Here is a 24094-nt window from a genome sequence, read left to right on the forward strand (position 1 = left end):
TTGGTGTGTGCAAAAGTTATAGTGTCTACAAAATAGGGGATAGATTTATAGCATTTTTATTATTATTATTTATTTTTTTTACTAGTAATGGCGGTGATGTGCGATTTTTATCAGGACTGCGACATTATGGCGGACACATCGGACACTTTTGACACATTTTTGGGACCATTGGCATTTATACAGCGATCAGTGCTCTAAAAATGCACTGATTACTGTAAAAATGGCACTGGCAGGGAAGGGGTTAACACTAGGGGGTGATCAAGGGGTTAACTGTGTTCCCTGCTACATGTTTCTAACTGTAGGGGGAGGGGACTGACTAGAGGAAGTGACGAATCATGGTTCCTAGCTAATAGGAACACACGATCTGTCACTCCTCTCAGAACAGAACAGGGATGTGTGTGTGTTTTTACACACACACTTCCCTGTTCTGCCTTTCGTGCTCGCGATTGCTCGTGGCTGGTGGTCATCATGACCGTCGGCCACAGGCATCGACACCCCGGCACTGCAGCGGGTGGTTGCGCGTGCCTGCTATCTCAAACCTCGCGAGCCGACGTATAGCTACGACGGTTTGGGGGGATTGTGCCGACCTGTGGCAGTAATGGAATCCTAAAGTCTGTGGATTTTGAGGGAAAACCCCACAAAAAAAACGTCAGCCTGGCAGATCAGGAAAGGAGGGGGACGAGCGAGTGCCCACCCCCAGGGCCATACCAGGTCACATGCCCTCAACATTGGGGGGGTAGGTGCTTCTGGGCAGGGGGGCACTGCTTGGTGGTTGTGGGGGTCTGCAGGCATGGGGTGTATCGGAACCTGGAAGCCCCCTTTAACAAGAGGGCCCCCAGATCCCGCCCCCCCCATGTGAATGAGTATAGGATTGTACCCCACCCATTCACCCAAAAAAAGAAGTGTAGTGTTACAAAAAACAAAGAGATGGTTTTTGACAAATCCTTTGACATTGAAGAATGTCCCCTGTAATAGCTCCAAGGTGTCTTCTTCCTCTGGTGATGTCTTCTTCACCCACTGTCTTCTCCCTCCATTGATGTCTTCTCCCTTCACTGATTTCTTCTTCTTTCTCCGCCACCGCTGCCACCAACCTGCTCAAAATAAAATAAACGATACTGCTCCAAAGCTGACTACTGTTGTTAGTTCAGCTACGGTGTCTGCCAGCTCTTGGTCTGGTACAGTCTTGGAGGGGCCCACGCTGGTTTTTTGTTTTAGTTTTTTTTTTCAATTTTTGCGTAGGGTTCCTCCTCAAGATCCATACCAGACTCTAAGGGCCTGGTATGGATCTGGAAGGGGGGACCCCACACAATTTTTTTTTTTAGAAATTCAGCATGAGGATTTTTTCACCAGAAGCAAAAGGAATTGTTTTGATTGGTCAAAGGACAAGCCGCAATCATCTCAACATCGGATCCCATTCCTTGAGGTTGGACATGAAGTCACAGGACAAAGTCGGATAGGATCAGTGGGAACATAACCTAGTACACACGATCAGATTTTCGGCAGGGAATTGTGTGATGACAGACTGTTTGCCTAAAATCCGACCGTTAGTACGCTCCTTCAGAAAATTGTTGTCCAACTTTCGGCCAACAAATGTTGGATGGCAGGCTAGTAAATTTGACGGACAACGATCTGATCAGATTTTCGTATCGTTTGTACACAAGTCCATCACACAAAAGTCCAAAGTACAAACATGCATGCTCGGAATCAATGCTCACCAAACACGACATTATCAGAAGGTGCCCAAAGGGTAGCGCTCAAGAGCAGAAATTCCATGTAGTACATCACTACGTTCGTGTTTTTTGCCCGACAATTGTGTACCGTTTGAATGCAAGACAAGTTCACGGCACACGCCCTTCGAACAAAAGTCTGAGGCTTTGTTGGCCAACAATCCGATCGTGTGTACGAGGCTTAAGGCTTGGTTCACAGCTGAGACAGATGCGGCTCGCAGCAGGGGTCCAGTTAGGGTTTCCACCTCATCCCTTTAAAACCAAACACATATGAATTACACAGGTTCTGTGGCTGATTAAGGTGGTAATTAAACTCACTTGGTGCCTTATCTGCATTAAATTAGTTTCAGAACCTGTGTAATTAATATGTGTTTGGGTTTAAAGGGATGAGGTAGCAACTCTAGGTCCAGTGCGTCCCTGTTCTCCATTTCAGGGATGAATCAGGGCCAATTTTTTGCCTGAATTCTGCACTGAAATGGAGCCAAAGACACACAGGGCCCCTGTGCAAGCCGCTCCGCAGATATGTGAACCGGCTCCATAGAGAGCTGGACACAATCTCCTGTCATGCAAATTGGATGTGAAGAAACCCGCATCCAGTTCACACTAGTGGGAACCCAGCCTTATAGTTGCAATGGGTGGGCCAACTCAATATTGAACCCTACAGACTAGTGCTGCGTACATACAGTCGGACTTTTCAACCGGACTTGTCCGACGGACAATCCGATCGTGTGTGGGCTTCACCGAACCTTCAGCTGACTTTTCCAGTCGCAAATCTGACAGACTTTAGATTTGGAACATGCTTCAAATCTTTACGTCGTAACTCAGCCGGACCCAGAAATCCGCTCGTCTGTATACTAGTCCGACGGACAAAAACCGATGCTAGGGCAGCTATTGGCTACTGGCTATTAACTTCCTCATTTTAGTCCGGTCGTACGTCATCACGTACGAATCCGTCTGACTTTTGTGTGATCGTATGTAGTTAAGTCCGTTCGTTATAAAGTCCACCGCAAGTCCGCCAAAAGTCTGTCGGACAGGCTGTCGGACTTTTGTAGCCGAAAAGTATAACCGTGTGTACGCGGCATAAGGCTGGATTCACACCTATGCATTTTTAGTGCTTTTTGCATTTTGCAGATTTGCACAACAGAACGTGTTCCATAGGAAACCATGTTAAATGGACTGGACTGTAGTGCAAATCTGCAAAATGCAAAAAGCACTAAAACTGCATAGGTGTGAATCCAGCATAAGACTGGGATGCCATTAAAGTTCATGTGCGTGTAAAGGCAGGCATCCCAATACTTTTGACAATATAGCGTATATATTATAAGACTAGAAACAAATCTGGCAGAACATTGTGCTGGGTTATAGGGTTAACCATAGCAACATCAACACCAGTAATGAATCAGATACTCACTCACTGGTTCAGGGATGTGTTGGAGAAGGTGGATCCTCACATTCAGTTTGTCTAAGGTACAATGGCCACCTGACATCAAGAAGGTAAGACAATGTTAGACTTGGATCACAAACTGTATTTCCATGTGCTTTGGCTCCCTCCTTCAATAAAGTCTGCTTACCCTCCATCCAGCCACCCCCATGGAACCAAACCAAGCTTTGTATATTATATCAAGCTATACCTTCCAGCAAATAGTAAAAGTTAAAACCTTTTGCTTGTGATAATGGAGGGGTGGTGTTGAGTTGGTCTAGAGAGTAGGATTAACCCACACATATAAACCATTTGCTTGCAACCTTGTCCCTACATCACCCTCTCCACTTTACATACCCATTTGCAATTTATGGCCATAAAGTTCCATTCAGATTTCAATAACTAGCTCTGAAACAGTTGATTTTCCTCTACCGATTACTCATCAATGACAACCTAAATTAATGATTAAACTTCTACATTTGCTACAGTCTGATGTACAATACTATGGTGCCGCTTGTAGATTTACTTTGGAGGACAGTTTTGCTAAACACTGTGCAGGGGAGTTGCTAGGTGGCAAAAAGACCAGGGGCTTCAGCCCGAAGTCCAAGTGGTGGGCGGTGGTGGTAGTGGCGTAGGGTTTTTTGGCTGGGCGGCATGGTTGTGTGGCGGGGGGTAAGCTCACTTGCTGCCTGGCTTACCAGCGCCCTTACACACACACTGACCTCCCTATCTACCTGACATGCACTGACCTACGTGACATACCTGACATGCACACACTGACTTACCTGACTAGGAGACAGACTTCACGTGTCCTGTAGCAGCAGCTCAGCCGTGGTGTGCTAGGCAGCCAGAGAAGAGGAGAGCCGCCCGCCCGATCGGGGATCGATGTGGCGCGGCGGCTGCATTGTAATTCCCGACTCCTGGAGCCTGCAGCGCCTATGATGGATGTCACATGTCCTGCAATCCCGCCATTGGACCAGTGGGACATCCATCATAGGCGCTGCAGGCTCCAGAATGTGGGATCTGCTATATGACTCGGCCGCACTTGGCGGCGCTTGGGATCAGATCGGTCCCCGCTCAGCGGCAGGCGGCGACACTCGGAACTAATAATAGAACAGTGCCCACCCGAGACCCTGGGCTTTTTGGGGTCCCACTTGGGGCTTCAGCCACTGTCAGCTCCCTCTGCCGACACCACTGACTCTGTGTGTAACTAAATTATCTTCATTCCTCCTTGACCCCTGTGTATTAGGATGTGTTATGTATACACATTAATGTGTGTGATTTTTTTTTTTTTACCCCCCTTCATGACCAGGCCATTTTTTTGTGATATGACACTGCATTACTTTAACCCTTTCATGCCTAAGCCTATTTCTGACATTTGCTTACAAGTTAAAATCTGAAATTTTTCTAGAAAATTTACGTAGAACCTCCAAACATTGATATATTTTTTTTAGCAGGGACCCTAGAGAATAAAATGGCTATCGTTGCAATATTTTATGTCACACGGCATTTGCGCAGCTCTCTTTCAAATGCATTTTTTGGGGAAAAAAGACACTTTAATTTAAAAAAAAAAAACTAAACCATAAAGTTAGCCCAATTTTTTTTTTGTATAATGTGAAAGATGATGTTACGCTGAGTAAATGGATACCTAACATGTCATGCTTTGAAATTGCGCACACTCTGGAATGGCGACAAACTATGTACCTAAAAAAAATCTAGATAGGCGACGCATTAAAAATAATGTAATGGTTACAGGTTAGAGTTACAGAGGAGATCTGGGCTAGAATTATTGCTCTTACTCTGACGATCGCGGCGATACCTCACGTGTGATTTGAACAACGTTTACATTTTGCGGGCGTGACTTACGGTTTACAGTATTTATTTTATTTCTTTTTTTACATTGTCCCCAGTAATAGGCATGTTACGGGTACTCTTTATGGAGACCCCCGATCCCTACTTTACACTTATAAGTATTCAGATCACCAAAATCTGCGATTCTGAATACTGTTATTTTTTTTTAAATTGGCGCCGTTGGGATTTTGCATCGGAAACCCAATCAAAGCTGAATCCGGCTTTGTTCAGGTCTCGGCCTAGGAGGCGGAAGTGGCGGCTGGTGGCTCGGGTCTACCTGTGGGACGGGAAGAGCGGTGGGAAGTGGGGGGACGTCCCCCCTCGAGCGGCTTTTAGCTGCATCGGTTGTTATCACTAAAAAGCCAACCACCTGCTCTAAAAAATAACAGTAACCCCATTAAGCCACGAACGCAAATTTGCGTACAGTAAGAGCGACGTTGTACCCACATACAATTTATGTCCCTTTTCTCCCCGCCCCCCCACAAATAAAGCTTTCTTTTGGTGGTATTTGATCACCTCTGCGGTTTATTTATTTTTTTCCTTTTTTTGCGCTATAAACAAAAAAGACTATTTTGAACAAAAAAAAACATTTCTTACTTTCTGCTATGTATTCTGCTACATATTTTTGGTTAAAAGTGGCGAATAAATTGGACACTTTTGACACTTTTTTTTGGGGACCAGTGATATTAACCACATCCGGATTGCCCCACACATATATACTGCGGCAGGGTGGCCCAGCTGTGCGAAATCACGCACCTGTACGTGATCTCGTGTACAAAGTTTGGGGGCGCGCGCGCCGCCGGCGACTCGCTCCCGCTGTGATGGGACACAGTAGGAGCCAATCAGAGGGTCCGACGGAACATGATGTCTGCCGGGACCCGCCGATTGTTCAAAGGAAAGGCAGAACGGTGGTCTGCATATGTAAGCAAGGCAGATCGACATTCTGTGAGGGAAAGATAGAGATCTTGTGTTTCTGCTAAGTAGAAACACGGATCTCTTTCTTTCCCCAGTCACAGCATTCCCCCCCACACACACAGAAAGCACCCCCTAGGGAACACATTTAACCCTTTGATCACCCCTGATGTTAACCCCTTTCCTTCCACTGTCATTAGTACAGTGACAGTGCATATTTTTAGCACTGATCACTGGATTGGTGTCACTGGTCTCCAAACAGTGTCAAAAGTGTCCGATCTGTCTGCTGCAATGGTGCAGTCCCGCTAAAAATCACAGATCGCCGCCAATACTAGTAAAAAAAAAAAAAAAATCCTTAAAAATTCCATAAAAATATCCCATAGTTTGTAGACACTATAACTTTTGCACAAACCAATCAATATACGCTTATTGGGATTTTACCAAAAATATGTAGCAGAATACATATTGGCCTAAACTGATGAAGAAATTAGATTTCTTACATTTTTTTTTTTTTTTGGATATGTTTTATAGCAGAAAGTAAAAAATATTGTGTTTTTTTTTTTTGTTTTTTTTTTTCAAAATTGTCGGTCTTTTTTTGTTTATAGCGCAAAAAATAAAAACCGCAGAGGTGATCAAATACCACCAAAAGCAAGCGAAAGTGAACCTTCCGGGGCTGAAGTGGTCAATAGTGATCAGTACTAAAAAATATGCAAGGTCACTGTACTAATGACACTGGCTGGGAAGGGGTTAACATCAGGGGCGATCAGTGGGTTAAATGTGTCCTAGGGAGTGCTTACTAACTGTGTGGGGGAGGGGCTTGTACTGTGGGAAGGCAGAGATCCATGTTCCTGCTTAGCAGAAACACAGGATCACTATCTCCCCTTGATTACATAGGCAGACCACCGTTCTGTCTCTCTAGGGAACGGTCGGCGGGTCCCGGCGGACATTGCATCTGCTGGACCCGCTGATTGCCTCCCTCTGTGTCCAATCACAGTGGGAGTGGGTTGCTGATGGTGCATACAGGTACATGATCCTGCGTAGAGCCGATTTGCCGCCATATATACAGTATATAGTCATGTTGGAACAGGAAGGGGCCAACCCCAAACTGTTCTCACAAAGTTGGGAGCATGAAATTGTCCAAAATGTCTTGGTTTGCTGACACCTTAAGAGTTCCCTTCACTGGAACTAAGGGGCCAAGCCCAACCCCTGAAAAACAACCCCACACCATAATCCCCCCTCCACCAAATGATTTGGACCAGTGCCCAAAACAAGGTGCTTAACCACCTCAATACCCGCACTTACACCCCCTTTTCTGCCCAGGCCATTTTTCATCTTTCAGCGCTGTCACACTTTGAATGACAATTGTGCGGTCATGCTACACTGTAACCATGTGAAATTGTTATCATTTTCTTCACACAAATAGAACTTTCTTTTGGTGGTATTTAATCACTCCTGGGTTTTTTTTTGGAAAAAAATAGACCAAAAATGTTGAGGCGGCACTTATGGGCACTGATGAGCAGGGCCGTCTTTAATATCGATTGGAGATTTATTGGGGCCCCCCAGCTAGACTCAAAATGAGTTTACTGCAGCAGATCAGGCAAAGATTGTGATTGGCTGCCAGAGAGTACAACACATCATTACAGCTCACAGATTAGTTGCTAGAGGTTACAGAACTTCATTACTGCTGACTAATTGGATTCTAGATGTTACTGAAAATCATCATTGCTCACTGATTAGTTGCTAGAGGTTACTACACATAATAACCTCTCAGTGCAAATTGTGGGTGTGGCCAAAATGCACTAGCATTGAGGGGTGCACTATGTACAGAGTGCAGGGTTGGGGGTGCACTATGTGCAGAGTGCAGGGGTGAGGTGGATGCAGAGTGCAGGGGTGAGGTGAGTGCAGAGGTGCATGGCTCTCCTCCCACCCAGATTCCAGTACAGAGCTCCACTCCCCCTAAATACAAGGCTGTCCTCCCACAAAGCCCCCCATCCCCCCCATTCCAGTACAGAGGAAAACTCTGTCCCAAATGCTACTCGCAGCATGTTGTCCTCCGATGTCCGTGGAGCATGCCAGTCCCAGAAGCAGCTTCCCCTGTGCAGAGTCTCTGCCCCCTTTCTCCTCTGCTCTCATAGATCGATGTGTGTACCCGAGGGATGAGAATGGCCGCCGGAAGAGGAGCGCTGTCACTTGGAAATACACGAGCCATGCTTGTGTATTTCCAAGTGACAGTAGTGAGCAGCCAGCATGCGACCAGTACCAGAGGTGCCCAAACTCCGGTGGGCAGGGCTCAAGGGGCGGGCAGCACAGGGCCCCCAACAATGACAGGGCCCTGGGCAGATGCCCCTTTTGCCCCACGGTAAAGATGGCCCTGCTGATGAGGTGGCACTGATGGGCACTGATTAGGTGGCACTGATGAGGAGGCATGAATATGCCGCACTTATGGACACTGATAGGCGGCACTGGTGGGCATGGATAGGCAGCACTGATGGGCATTGATGGGTGGCATTGATGGGAAGCACTGGCTGCTGGCACTGGTGGGCACTTCATTGTAATCAGGGCACTGATGATCAGTGCCCTGATTACATACCTAGCTTTCCCCTGTGAGGATATGCCTCTGAACAGCTCTCCTCTCCTCACACTCTGTCAGTGTGAGGCGAGGCGCGCATATTACTGGCATCTCTGTGTTTACATGTGACCAGCTGTTATCAGACACAGTCGATCGCATGGTTAAAGTGCTGTGGTCGTGGCTCTTTACACAGATCAGGGTCGCGTCGTGTCCTAGCAACACGGCGCGGACCGCGAGAGTGGTCGTTCTGGGAAGCCGTCATATGGCGTCCACCCTAAACGAGATAGGCACGGCCAGCTGTCATTTGATGGTGGGTGGGCGGCAAGTGGATAAAGGCATGGATGAGCGAGTTTGGGGTGGTGGAACTTGACTGGCTTGCACAGAGTCCTGACCTCCACCTGATAGAACACCTTTGGGATGAATTCGAGTGGAGACTGTGAGCCAGGCCTTCTCCAACATCAGTGCCTGACCTCACCAATGTGCTTCTGGAAGAATGGTCAAACATTCCCATAGACACACTCCTAAACCTTGTGGACGACCTTCCTAGAAGAATTGAAGCTGTTATAGCTGCAAAGGGCGGGCCAACTCAATATTGAACCCTACGGTCTAAGACTGGGATGCCATTAAAGTTCATGTGATTAAAGGCAGGTGTCCCAGTTCTTTTCACAATATAGTGTAGGTCCCAAATCATTGGTCAGTGGGAGGAAATGAGCCCCATTGTTGGTATAAGTGGAAATAAAACCTACCCCATGATTTATGTCAGTGTAATAAAATAATTATCACTCTTGGTGTCGGTGGTTGCTTTCCTAATCACACGCTCCCACAATGTTGTCTCATTTTTTTGAAGCCACACCAAACCCTTGCCTACAGTGCCAGGTGCTTTACATTCCCTATACTCATTCACATGGGGGGCGGGATACGCGGGCCCCTTTCTTAAAGGGTTGTCGGGAAGAGGCCCCCTGCCCCAAACCACCCCCCCACATTGAGGGCATGTGGCCTGGTGTGGTTTAAGGGGGGGCGCTCGCTCGTCCCCTCCCTTTCCTGTCCTGCCGGGCTGCTCGCTCAGATAAGGGTCTGGTATTGATTTTGGGGGGTGGACCCCAAAATACTGTATATACATTTTTTTTTTTACAATTTTGGGGTGGGGGGTCCCCTCCATGTCCAGTACCCAAATCCATATTTCCATTGAAGTCTATTACACTCATCAGTTGTTATGGACGTGGCAGCTGGATTCCCAGCCCGCTCTTTAGCAACCAGCTATATACAGTGTTTTTAAAGTGAAAAAAAATGCAAAACACATCAAATCGCATCACAAATACCACAGCATTTCTGGTGTGACTCCATTGAAGTATGAAGGCTTCTTAGCCCGCTCCTTAGCAACCAGCTATTTACATTGTTTTTAAAAGGGGGAAAAAATGCAAATCGCATCAAAAATCGCATTACAAATGGCACACTTGCGTTTCTGGTGCGACTCCATTAAAGTCTATTACACATCAATTGTTATAGACGTAGCAGCCGGCTTCCCAGCCTGCTCCAACCAGCTATATACAGTGTTTTTAAAGGGCAGTGTTTTTAAAGGGGGAAAAATCGCTTGCGTTTCTGGTGCGACTCCATTGAAGTCTATTACATGCCAAATGTGGGAAAAAAGTCCCACCAACTCTTTCCAAAAATGCACCAGCTGCAAAACACATAGTTGTGAACGTGTACCACAGGTAGCCATGTTAAATGGACTGTGGTGCGTTTCTGCAAACTGCAAAACGCACTAAAAAATGCATAGGTGTGAAAGTAGGGTCAATGCACTTTGCATTATTGAATAAACCTATTTGTCTAATTTGGTTGCTGAATTTTACAAGACAAAAGTGACAGACTTTTTTTTTTTTTTTTTTCTTCTGTAAACCATTAAAACAAAAAACCTTGTCAAGTTGAACCTGTGCAGTAAGGGGTTAAAGTGAAAGAGATAAGGCTGTAAGTGTCAGCTGACCTTTAACTTCCTGGTTCCCCATGCAGCATTCATTTTAAAACTTTTTTTTGTTTTTATTTTAATATTATTTCCCTTTCTCTGCATCTGTCCAGAAACAGCAAACATACAATCCCCCGATTGCAAAAGAAAAAAAAAGTTATTTGAAACTTTTTGAACATGTGTGAGCTTTGTCAGTTTGGCACTGTCACAAATAAAGTTCTATGAGAGAAAAAAATGGCTGATTTACATATAAATACGCCCACTTGAGCTCAGGTTTGCCCTTTTGGCCTACAGATGGGAGCACATGGCTTGCTGCTGCCGCCATTTTTGTTTGGTTGGTAAGTATTGCTGGATTATGTTTGCAATGTTCATTTAAAAGTTACAGTTTAGACTTTTTTTTTCTGCACTTTGTTCAAATGTGACAAATTTACATGTTATCTTAATGTGTAATCTCTCCTAAAGTTTACTATCAACTATATTATGCTGGGGCCTAATGTATTGTTTTTTTATTCAAACAGGCAAGCCCTTACACTACATAGAGCAACCGTTTAACTCCAGGGGAACCCTGCTAAATCCAATCCACTGATGATGAATGTGAAGCATGTCTCCCCTTGCCATTGGTAATGAAGGGGAAGCATGTCTCCCCTTGCCATTGGTAATGAATGGGAAGCATGTCTCCCCTTGCCATTGGTAATGTAGGGGAAGCATGTCTCCCCTTGCCATTGGTAATGTAGGAGAAGCATGTCTCCCCTTGCCAATGGTAATGTAGGGGAAGCATGTCTCCCCTTGCCAATGGTAATGTAGGGGAAGCATGTCTCCCCTTGCCAATGGTAATGTAGGGGAAGCATGTCTCCCCTTGCCAATGGTAATGTAGGGGAAGCATGTCTCCCCTTGCCAATGGTAATGTAGGGGAAGCGTGTCTCCCCTTGCCAATGGTAATGTAGGAGAAGCATGTCTCCCCTTGCCAATGGTAATGTAGGGGAAGCATGTCTCCCCTTGCCAATGGTAATGTAGGGGAAGCATGTCTCCCCTTGCCAATGGTAATGTAGGGGAAGCATGTCTCCCCTTGCCAATGGTAATGTAGGGGAAGCATGTCTCCCCTTGCCAATGGTAATGTAGGGGAAGCGTGTCTCCCCTTGCCAATGGTAATGTAGGGGAAGCATGTCTCCCCTTGCCATTGGTAATGTATGAGAAGCATGTCTCCCCTTGCCAATGGTAATGTAGGGGAAGCATGTCTCCCCTTGCCAATGGTAATGTAGGGGGAAGCATGTCTCCCCTTGCCATTGGTAATGTAGGAGAAGCATGTCTCCCCTTGCCATTGAAGCATGTCTCCCCTTGCCATTGGTAATGTAGGGGAAGCATGTCTCCCCTTGCCATTGGTAATGTAGGGGAAGCATGTCTCCCCTTGCCATTGGTAATGTAGGGGAAGCATGTCTCCCCTTGCCATTGGTAATGTAGGGGAAGCATGTCTCCCCTTGCCATTGGTAATGTAGGGGAAGCATGTCTCCCCTTGCCATTGGTAATGTAGGGGAAGCATGTCTCCCCTTGCCATTGGTAATGTAGGGGAAGCATGTCTCCAGTAGGGATGAGCCCAATAGGCTCATCCCTGTTCACCAAACAGTGAACAATATGCGGTGTTTGCGGCAAATTCGAAAGCTGCCGGAATACCGTTAATCGGACACTAACATGAAAAATCAAAAGTGCTAATTTTAAAGGCTTATATGCAAGTTATTGTCATAAAAGATGTTTGGGGACCCGGCTCCTGCCCCAGGGGACATGTATCAATGCAATTTTTTTTTTTTTTTAAACGGACGTTTTTTCGGGAGCAGTGATTTTTTTTTTTTTTTTAATGCTTAAAGTGAAACAATAAAAATGAAATATTCCTTTTAAATATTGTGCCTGTGGGGTGTCTATAGTATGCCTGCAAAGTGGCGCATTTTCCCGTGTTTAGAACAGTAGCATAGCAAAATGACATTTATAAAGGAAAAATTGTCATTTAAAACTGATAGCGGCTGTAATGAATTGTCGGGTCTTGGCAATATAGATAAAACTCATTGAAAAAAAGAACATGAGTCCCCCCCAGTCCATTACCAGGCCCTTTGGGTCTGGTATGAATGTTAAGGGGAACCCCGAACCAAAATTAAAAAAAAAATTGCATGGGGGTCCCCCTAAAATCAATACCAGGCTCTACAGGTCTAATATGGAAATTAAGGGGAACCCTACGCCAGATTTTAAAAAAAATGGCTTGGGGTCCCCTCCAAAATCCATACCAGACCCATATCCGAGCACGCAACCTGGCAGGCTGCATTAAAACAGGGGGGAGGAGAGAGCACCCCTCCTCCTGAACCGTACCAGGCCACATGCCCGCAACATGGGGAGGGTGCTTTGGGGTCTGACCCCAAAGTACCTTGTCCCCATGTTGATGGGGACAAGGGCCTCATACCCACAACCCTTGCCCGGTGGTTCGGGGGGTTTGCGGGCGGGGGGGTTCTAGGAATCTGGAAGCTCCCTTTAACAAGAGGACCCCAGATCCCGGCCTCCCCCTGTGTGAATTGGTAATGGGGTACCCCTACCATTTCACAAAAAAAGTGTCAAAAATGGTAAAGACAAGAGACAGCTTGGGACAAGTCCTTTATTAAAAAAATAAAAATGTCCTCCATGGGAGGCTCCCACCGATTGACGCGTCTTCTCTGTGACAGTTCTTATATCACTGAGGGCGGGGCCACTCGGTGATGTAAATGGGTGACCCCGCCCCCTCTGACGCCATGGGGGTTTCCCTGTGGCATCAGAGGGGGGCGGCATCACCCATTTACGTCACCGGGTGGACCCGCCCTCAGTGATATAAGAACTGTCACAGAGAAGATGCGTCAGTCAGCGGGAGCCTCCCATGGAGGACATTTTTATTTTTTAATAAAGGACTTGTCCCAAGCTGTCTCTTGTATTTACCATTTTTGACACTTTTCTTGTGAAATGGTAGGGGTACCCCATTACCAATTCACACAGGGGGGAGGCCGGGATCTGGGGGTCCCCTTGTTAAAGGGGGCTTCCAGATTCTGACAAGCCCCCCCGCCCGCAGACCCCCCACAACCACCGGGCAAGGGTTGTGGGGATGAGGCTCTTGTCCCCATCAACATGGGGGCAAGGTGCTTTGGGGTCAGACAACAAAGCACCCTCCCCATGGTGAGGGCATGTGGCCTGGTACGGTTCAGGAGTGAGGGCGTTCTCTCATCCCCCTCTTTTCCTGCGGCCTGCCAGGTTGTGTGCTTGCATAAGGGTCTGGTATGGATTTTGGGGGGACCCCTATGCCATTTTTTTTTTAATTTTGGCACAGGGTTCCCCTTAAAATCCATACCAGACCTGAGTGGTCTGGTATGGATTTTGGGGGGACCCCTACCCCTTTTTTTTTTTAATTTGGCACAGGGTTCCCCTTAATTTCCATATCAGACCTGAAGGGCCTGGTATGGATTTTAGAGGGACCCCCACGCATTTTTTTTTTTTTTTTTTTTATTTTGGTTTGGGGTTCCCCTTAATAGTCATACCAGACCCAAAGGGCCTGGTAATGGACTGGGAGGGGGACCCATGCTCTTTTTTTTTTTTTCAATGCGTTTTACCCATATTGCCGAGACCTGACAATTCATTAAAGCCGTGATCAGTTTTAAATGACAATTTTTCCTTTAGAAATGTCATTTTGCTGTGCTACTGTTCTAAACATGGGGGAAAATGCGCCACTTTGCAGGCATACTATAGACACCCCCCAGGCACGATATTTAAAGGAATATTTATTGTTTCACTTTAAACATTAAAAAAATCACTGCTCCTGAAAAAATGTCAGTTTTTAAAAAAAATGTTTGCATTGATACATGTCCCCTGGGACAGGACCCGGGTCCCCAAACACTTTTTATGACAATAACTTGCATATAAGCCTTTAAAATTAGCACTTTTGATTATTCATGTTCGTATCCCATAGATTTTAACGGTGTTCATGTGTTCTGCCGAATCTATTGCCTGTTCGCATGCTCTGCTGCGAACCGAACCGGGGGAGGGGGGGTGTTCGGCTCATTCCTAGTGTCCAGTTGTCATTGCTGATGAATGGGAAGCATGTCTCCCTTTGCCATTGGTGTTCCTATGAAACATGGTTTTCTATGGTACACATTCTAATCTTTAAAAACACTGTGTATATATAGCTGGTTGCTGAGGAGCAGGCTGGGAAGCTGGCCGCCACGTCCTTCACAACCGATGAGCCATCATCTTGTCTCCCCTTGCCATTGGTAATAAATGGGAAGCTTGTCTCCCCTTGCCATTGGTAATGAATGGGAAGCTTGTCTCCCCTTGCCATTGGTGTTCAATGGGAAGCAGTGGGGGCCCATGTACTGTGGGCGGCCACTTGCTGGACGCATGGATTCCTATGGCGGGGGGCAGGAGGGGGTGGTACTTTTTGAAGCACCTGATTAGAGCCAGAGGTTCTAATAGGCTTCAAAATAGGGTGGGCTCGGGGCGCAGAAATAATTTTTGCTATTTTCACGCTAACCTTCCTCCCCGCCAATCAGAAGGCAGGGCATCAGACCTGTTTCCTGATTGGCCAAAGCACCAGGCCACCCTATTGGATGCCTGGCACTTAGGAAGAGGAGTGGAAGAGGAGTGGACTCAGCAGAGGAGACACGCTGGAGCGGAGGTCACCATCGTCGCTCTGGTGCACTCGCTGCACTGAGAGGAGCTGCTGCCTGGCGGTAAGTGCCAGGGGGGTCTGTCAGAGCCACACGCGCCCGGAGAGAGAGGGGGGGCTGGGGGGTGAGGTTTAGGGGTGCTGCCAGGGCAGCGAGCCGCAAGTGGGGGGGTCGGTGGGCACATGTGGCTGCATTTGACGGGCTCAGTGAGGCTGCAATTGATGGGGGGGTTTCAGTGTTTTTCAGTTTGCGCGCCCCCCAAAAATTTTGAGCACCAGCTGCCACTGATGGGAAGCATGTCTCCCCTTGCCATTGGTGTGCACTGGGAAGCATGTCTCCCCCTTGGTGATAGTAACAATTACTGTCAGCGCAGGATACAGTGTAATATACAGTAAAATAAATTAGAGTGGTAGTGGTAAAAAAACACTAGTACTCAATATATGTTGGATGGGGGATCATAAGTTCATAAGTATGATATAGTAGTCCAAAGATACAGGTGATGATTAGGTAATTAGGGCAGCTACTATCCTTAGAGAGCTGGCTCTGTATGCAGGAGAATAAGGGGGAGAGAACAAAGGAAGCGCCACCTAAGTGCAGCATTAAAACTAATTTTTAATGGCACATTGTACAAAAAAACACACACAAGAAGTAGATAAAATAAAGGGCCCGTCTGTCTGTCTGTCTGTGTGTGTGTGTATCATCCTGGAGTCTTCTCGGATCCGGAAATGGTTCCTGGTGTTGCTGTAGCAGGTCCTTAGCGCATCCTGTGGCCACAGAAGAAGAGCCGGGACCAGCGTGGCGCGCACGGAAGCGACGTCACGGGGACACATCCAGAGGAGCTGATCACAGGAAGCAGTAGATACTGACAGGCTACGTGCTTGGAGGTTCAGCTCCTTCTGTTGGCCAAGCACATAGAACCTTTTTATTCCTCTTGATGGTCACTACACCCCCAGGGTAGGAAAATCTTCTACCTGGGAAATCACTCCAGAGGAGATCAGTAAGTGTATGCCATTGAACTCGACATGTTTCACGGTCGCCCGCTTCTTCAGGAGAGAAGTGGAGGGAGCAGAACACTATAATAGAGTACATAACAAAGTACTAGTATCAAAGGTAACAAGAACAGTATAGTGTCCTCAACAAAAAAGGTACAGGAACTGCTTACCCCAAGATCATGCTGGGTTCGTCGGCAGCTATAATGGAGGCGCCAAAGTCGCCAGGCGAGCATGGGATCAAAAAAACGTATGAGAAACCCGCATTTGGTCTTATTCCACTGAACATGGATTACATTACCTTTTCAAAGTTCCACCATATTCCAACTTCCAACCGCCTGTAAAATCTTTGCTTTAATATCAGTGCTACTGCAGTATGTACTCTACATCTGGTAAAATCCAAGACTATAGCTTTAACGTTTATGTTAGACTCTTATGTAATCTGAACTTATATTTCGTGTGTGTGTGTGTGTGTGTGTGTGTGTGTGTGTGTGTGTGTATATATATATATATATATATATATATATATATATATATATATATATATATAATATGAAATATAATATGAAATATAAGTTCATTTTACATTGGTTGTTTGGCGAACACCGAACAATATGCGTTGTTCGGGGCAAATTTGAAAGCCGCCTGAACACCGCTAAAGTCTATGGGACACTAACATGAAAAATCAAAAGTGCTAATTTTAAAGGTTTATATGCAAGTTATTGTCATAAAGTGTTTGGGCACCTGGGTCCTACCCCAGGGGACGTATCTATTTTTTAATTTTTTTTTTTAAACAGAAGTTTTTTTGGGAGCAGTGATTTTTCTAATGCTTAAAGTGAAACAATAAAAATGAAATATTCCTTTAAATATCATGCCTGGGGGTGTCTATAGTTATGCCTGAAAAGTGGTGCATTTTTCCCGTGTGTAGAACGGTACCACAGCAAAATGACATTTCTAAAGGAAAAATTGTCATTCAAAACTGATCACGGCTGTAATGAATTGTCGGGTCTTGGTAATATAGGTAAAACTCATTGAAAAAAATGGCATGGGTTCCCCCTCAGTCCATTACCAGGACCTTTGGGTCTGGTATGAATATTAAGGGGAACCCTGAACCAAATTTTTTTTTTAAAAATTGTGTGGGCCTCCCTCCCCTGATATGGAAATTAAGGGGAACCCTGCGCCAAATTAAAAAAATGGCATAGGGTTACCCCCCAAAATCCATGCCAGACCCTTATCCGAGCACACAACCTGGCAGGCCGCAGGAAAAGGGGGGGATGAGAGTGCCCTCCCTCCTGAACCGTAGCAGGCCACTTGCCCTCAACATGGGGAGTGTGCTTTGGTGTCTGACCCCAAAGTACCTTGTCCCCATGTTGATGGGAACAAGGGCCTCATCCCCACAACCCTTGCCCGGTGGTGGTTTGCGGGTGGGGGGCTTATCGGAATCTGGAAGCCCCCTTTATCAAGGGGACCCCCAGATCCCAGCCTCCCCCTGTGTAAATTGGTAATGGGGTACCCCTACCATTTCACAAAAAAGTGTCAAAAATGGTAAAGACAAGAGACAGCTTGGGACAGGTCCTTTATTAAAAAATAAAGAAATAAAAATGTCCCACGATGTAAATTCACGCCACCCAACAGGCCAAAAAAAAAAAAGCTGCAACAATTCCACCTCCATGAGAGGTTCCCGCTGAGTGACGCTTCTTCTGGGTGACAGCTGTTATATAGGGGATGTAAACGGGTGACCCCGCCCCCCCTTTGATGCAATGGAAGCTTCCCCGTGGCATCTGAGGGTGCGGGGTCACCCGTTTAGGCCAACCGGATGCCCCACCCTCAGCTATATAACAGCTGTCACCCAGAGGAAGCGTCACTCGGCGGGAGCCTCCCATGGAGGCTTTTTTTTTTTTTTTCCGGTCCTTCGGGCATCGTGGATTTACATTGTGGGACATTTTTATTTGTTTATCTTTTAATAAAGGACTTGTCCCAAGCTGTCTCTTGTCTTTACCATTTTAGATACTTTTTTGTGTGAAATGGTAGAGGTACATTGTACCCCGTTACATATTCACATGGGGCGGTGGGGATCTGGGGGCCCCCTTGTTAAAGGGGGCTTCTAAATTCTGATAGGCCCCACAACCACCATGCAAGGGTTGTGGGGAGGGGGCCCTTGTCCCCATCAACATGGGGACATAGTGCTTTGGGGCCAGACCCCAAAGCACCCTCTACTTGTTGAGGGCATGTGGCCTGGTACAGTTCAAGAGGGGGGGTGCTCTCTTGTCCCCCCTCTTTTCCTGAGGCCTGCCAGGTTGCGTGCTCAGAAAAGGGTCTGGTATGGATTTTGGGGGGACCCCTATGCCTTTTTTTTTTTTTTCTATTTTTTTTTTTTTTTTTTTTTTTAAATTTAGGCGCAGGCTTCCCCTTCATTTTCCATATCAGACCTGATGGGCCTGGTATGGATTTGGGGGGACCCCCACGCAATTTAAAAAAAAAAAATTGGTTCAGGGGTTCCCCTTAATATTCATACCAGACCCAAAGGGCCTGGTAATGGATTGGGGGGACCCATGCTGTTTTTTTAATGAGTTTTAGCTATATTGCCAAGAACTGACAATTCATTACAGTCGCGAACAGTTTTAAATTACCTTTTTCGTTTAGAAATGTCATTTTGCTGTGGTACAGTTTTAAGCACGGGAAAACTGTACCACTTTACAGGCATACTATAGACACCCCCCAAGCACAATATTTTTTTGTTTCGCTTTAAGCATTATTAAAATCGCTGCTCCCAAAAAAGCGTCCATTTTTTAAAACTTTTGTTTGCATTGATACATGTCCCCTGGGGCAGGACCCGGGTTCCCAAACACTTTTTATGACACTAACTTGCATATAAGCCTTTAAAATTAGCACTTTTGATTTTCCATGGTTGTGTCCCATAGACTTCAACGGTGTTCGTGTGTTTTTCTGAATTTTTGGGATGTTCTAGTGCGAACCAAACGGAAAGGGGGGGGGGGGTTCTGCTCATCCTTGGTGACCATCGAGGGATAAAAAAAGATCTATAACTTGTATGTTTACATGAACTTTATATACTTTGTTTATAAAACTATATGTACACAATACAAAAATTGTGAATTTTAAATTCTCTTTTAAATGTTTTATAACGGTACAAAGAAAATTCTGTTCCCCCATTTTTGTATTCGGATGTAGGTACATTCTACATAATCTCTCCTTCTCCTTTTGAGCTGTCCATTAGAACTTCAATACTTTAAATGGCTAACTTCAATTTTCATTATCCGTTGTTCATTACACGCATATTCTTCAGTTTCACTGCTTATGTTTTTATGGAATCCCAATGCCTATATTTATTTTGTAGATGGCGAGATGACCATCAAGACTGAACTATGGCAATGATGGGCTGTTCAAGAGTCAACTGCTGAGAAATTAGAGGTATGTATCAAATTTAATCTATAAATGCGGTGGCACATTTAAGGGAAACATTATTATTCTATATCTATATAGATATATATCTATATATCTATATATCTATATATATATATATATATATATATATATATATATATATATATATATATATATATATATATATATATATATATATATATATATATATATATATTGTATTATAATATTTTGGTTTTTAATATCGTGTGTATTAAGCTCAAGTATCTTGGTATAAGGATATTTTAAAGAATGTTCCTCAGGACTTTTACAGGAAATGCAAGGATTATTAATGTTTACAAACCGTCTCATGTCTGTTCATTTGTGCTCTGTACACGATTACATTTTGAAAACCTTGTTCTGCTAAGACCTTTGTACTAATTAAAGCAGTTTCTTAAAACTGTCCTGGTTACATAAGAGGTACAATAGACCTCTGTGGCCTGGGTAGGACAGGTTGCTGCAAGTCAGGTAATCTTGAGGTGTTTTTACATTTTGGCTTGTTCCTGTGTATATTTTGGGGTTCTTTCCTTTCCTGTACCACTAGGGGCCCCTTGGTATTGGGCTTATGCTGATGGTATTATTATGGTCTGTTGTATGATGTGCACAGCATATAGGGTTGGTAGGATAGCTACAGAAAAATGGACAAAGAATGGGATTTTAATGGCGGCACAGCTAAAGGTGAGAAAATAGAATTTATTGAAAAGTTTGATGATTTCAGGTTAACAAACAATCCCAAAAACATATATATTGCAACTATGCTGATTTTCACCACTAATCCTCAATTTAAATTGGGGAGCCCCCAATCATCAGTGTGTATATGGTGGTAAAATCCACCATGGTTCCCTGATATCCAGATATCCAATAGTAGCTTAATTGAGGGGTGGTGATATCCAGCTTAACAACTTGCTCAAGATGTTTTGCGTTTTTATACGCTTCTTCAGGAGCTTGAGGTTAAAAGTGCTTACATCTATAATAAAGTAGATATAAACATATTGGATATCTCAAACATTCAAAAACATAAGTATAGAGCGTTACATATTAGCCTCCGCAAATTCACACCACATAATACTAACAAAACCAAGAAAAGACTGCATGAGGGGTGGACGGTTAGGGCAATAATGACCCCCAGATGAAAGGTTGATATGGAGACACACCTAAGGATAACCATGCACGAGGATGTGACCCAGGCATGGACTGCATATAGGCTTATTAACAGATTCAACAACAACTTACTGGAGTATAGAAACAATTTAGGAGGCATGGGGACAAATAATCCTGTTTAGTCAAAAGGAGGATATGTATTGCTCTGAAAAAATCACCAAAATTCAATCACTGTGTAGATCTCCAAAACTGAGATATATGTAAAAATCAATGTGTTTACAGGTCTATTCATTCTTGCCTTGGGATTATAAAGAGCCTGATTATTAATACTAGATAGATATTTATTCAATAGCGGAACAATATTGAATAATTATCTGTCTAGTATTAATAATCAATCTCTTTATAATACCAAGCTAAGAATAAATAGACCTGTAAACACATATCATCCTCCTTTTGACGAAACAGGATTATTTGTCTCCATGCCTCCTAATTGAGATAGTTTCTATACTCTAGTAAGTTGCCGTCCTTAGTTGAATCTGTTAATACACTATATGCAGTCCATGCCTGGGTTACATCCTTGTGCACGGTTATCTTTAGGTGTCTCCCCATATCAACCTTTGATCTGGGGGTCAATATTGCCCTAACGGTCCTCTCCTCATGTGGTCTTTTCATGGTTTTGTAAGTATTACGTGGTGTTCCACATGACTTTGCAGAGGCTAATATGTAACACTCTATACTTATGTTTTTGAACATTTGAGATATCCTAATGATGTTAGATCTACTTTTTTATAGATGTAAGCACTTTAACCCTCGAGCTCCTGAAGAAGCGTATAAATACGCAAAACATGTTGAGCAAGTCGCTAAGCTGGACATCACCACCCCTCAATTAAGCCACTACTGGGTATCGGTGAACCATGGTGGTTTTTAGCACCATATGCACACTATGATGATTGGGGGCTCCCTATTTTAAAATGAGGATTAGTGCTGACAGCAGCATAGTTCAGTTGGGGTCAACAGACAAAAAATATAGTGCAATATTTATGTGTTTGTAATTGGGATTGTTTTCTTTTACCTAAAATCATGTAACCTTTCAATAGATTCTATTTTTTAACTTACCTTTCGTTGTGGTGCCATTAAAATCCAATTTTTTTGTCCAATTTTCTGTATACTATTCCAGTAGGGATGAGGAACATCTGTACCTAATTAATGTTCGCAGTACCACTATGCTTTGACACCACTATGCTTTGACATCCTTGAACTATGATAGGATAGCTACCTAGAGTCATTTTGTTTTTTGCAGACTAAGGTCACCGGAAAATGTTCTGGTAATACGCCCAGGAAGTAGTGAGCAGTTTGTGGCGCCATGTTAGCGGGTCTATTAGTTAATGTTTTATTGCAAATAAAGCAATGCATGTTTTTTTGGTTGGCTATAATTTTCACGGGTCTTCCTTTTTTTGATTAGGCGTAAACGGAGGAAAAATATGGAGGCTTTCTTCACAGGTTTCTTCTTAGGTTTCTTCTTCTGGAGACCTCAGTCATGCAGATACTCTTTAACACTGAAACTGGCCATAGATGGAATGGAATTCGACCGGTTCAGCAGGAACCAGCCGAATCTTCTATCCATCTATGGCTGTTCCCATTCCTCAAACTTTGCTCTAACAATTGACTTCTCTCGAACCGGCTTGTTGGAAGGTTTTACTTTCAATAAGTGCTTATTTGTGTATTTTGACAGTGGAGTCATCGCCCCTTTGTCAGAATACAATAACCAAGCAGGAAGGATTTCTCTATTGACCCCACTTGTGTCAATGTGGTAATCGGTTCAGTTCTTTTGTTTTTTTTGATCAGCCCACTTTAAAAAAAATCTTCCATGTATGGCCAACCTTAGAGTAACTAAAGCTGAATTTGGATCCATGTGTGGCCACTGTGGTTGAACAGAAGTCAGTATATTCTCAATCGGTCAGTGTCATAGGCTGGAGAGATGATCTGTATATTTTGACAGCAGGGAAGTCTCCCTGCTGTCAGGATACAATGATACAGTGGGGAGGATTCCAGCACCCACATTGTGTGTGTGGATGGAGGAATCCGGTCAGTTTTTTTTTAAATTTAACCAATTGGCTGAATGAAAAACTGAGACGTGCATGGCCAGCTTTAAGGATTCAAGGGTTAAGTGACCTGGAGATATTGAAGCAGGTTTAACCATAGCAACCATGCACCAAGCATTTTAGGTTAACAGTAAAAAAAATGTATATCATGCCATGGTTTAGATTGTGTATTTTTAACCCAAACCTCAGATTTCATTATCTCTGGATAAGTAGGCATGATGCCATTGTAAATTTTCTCTTTTCCATGACTAGTTGATAAGCCATGATCTCTTCAAGCAAGATGGGAAGCCAGGCACACTCCAAGCAAGATGGAATCCCTTTTCTCCTCCTGCAGCATTAGCAAATGGTGGGTACCTACATAAAACTCATTAAGGATGATACAAAAATGTGTCTAACATGCTATAAAAGCATGGCCAGAGCTTTTTTTCAGAAATCATTGCTTGGGTTTAGCCACTCAATTTTGTGGACACAAAAATATTGCTAGACAGTGTTAGGAAGGAGAAAGTCTATAGCTCAATCAACTGCCTGAGTTATGAGCTTTAATCGTAACTCACTGCTTGGGTTTAGCCACTCAATTTTGTGGACCCAAAAATATTGCTAGACCGAGTTAGGAAGGAGAAAGTCTATAGCTCAATCAACTGCCTGAGTTATGAGCTTTAATCGTAACTCACTGCTTGGGTTTAGCCACTCAATTTTGTGGACCCAAAAATATTGCTAGACCGAGTTAGGATAGAGAAAGAATATAGCGCAATCAACTGCCTGAGTTATGAGCTTTAATCATAACTCAATGCTTGGGTTCAGCCACTCAATTTTGTGGACCCAAAATATTGCTAGACGAGTTAGGAAGGAGAAAGTCTATAGCTCAATCAACTGCCTGAGTTATGAGCTTTAATCGTAACTCACTGCTTGGGTTTAGCCACTCAATTTTGTGGACCCAAAAATATTGCTAGACCGAGTTAGGAAGGAGAAAGTTTATAGCTCAATCAACTGCCTGAGTTATGAGCTTTAATCGTAACTCACTGCTTGGGTTTAGCCACTCAATTTTGTGGACCCAAAAATATTGCTAGACCGAGTTAGGAAGGAGAAAGTCTATAGCTCAATCAACTGCCTGAGTTATGAGCTTTAATCATAACTCATTGCTTGGGTTTAGCCACTCAATTGTGTGGACCCAAGAATATTGCTAGACTGAGTTGGGAAAGTCTACAGAGAGCCCCCGCTCTCTGGAAGTAAAGGGTGGCTGTTGCAAGAACATCTTACATTTCCATTGTAAGCTATAATTGGGCATCTAGTCTGGTTGCTAGGTTGTTCTGAAGTAGAAGGTGGAGCGACTGGGTCAATCTCAGTCCTTCCTGACCGGG

The 24094-nt window shown here is 44.4% G+C and overlaps 2 long non-coding RNA genes across 2 annotated transcripts in view; one reads left to right on the plus strand and one right to left on the minus strand.

Annotated features, from left to right (window-relative positions):
- The window catches only part of LOC141108649 (uncharacterized), a 109254-nt gene that overhangs the window by 18243 nt on the left and 66917 nt on the right, over positions 1 to 24094 (plus strand). Inside the window, exon 4 of the long non-coding RNA XR_012236100.1 lies at positions 22989 to 23082. This is a non-coding gene — a long non-coding RNA (uncharacterized lncRNA). The remainder of the gene's footprint in view (positions 1 to 22988; positions 23083 to 24094) is intronic.
- Positions 824 to 24094, minus strand: part of LOC141108650 (uncharacterized) — a 147491-nt gene continuing 124220 nt past the window's right edge. Inside the window, exons 3-4 of the long non-coding RNA XR_012236101.1 lie at positions 3139 to 3207; positions 824 to 1091 (exon numbers count right to left, since the gene is read on the minus strand). This is a non-coding gene — a long non-coding RNA (uncharacterized lncRNA). The remainder of the gene's footprint in view (positions 1092 to 3138; positions 3208 to 24094) is intronic.

The sequence above is a fragment of the Aquarana catesbeiana genome, linkage group LG09 (assembly GCF_042186555.1).
Source record: "Aquarana catesbeiana isolate 2022-GZ linkage group LG09, ASM4218655v1, whole genome shotgun sequence".
In the NCBI taxonomy this organism is placed as follows: Eukaryota; Metazoa; Chordata; class Amphibia; order Anura; family Ranidae; genus Aquarana; species Aquarana catesbeiana.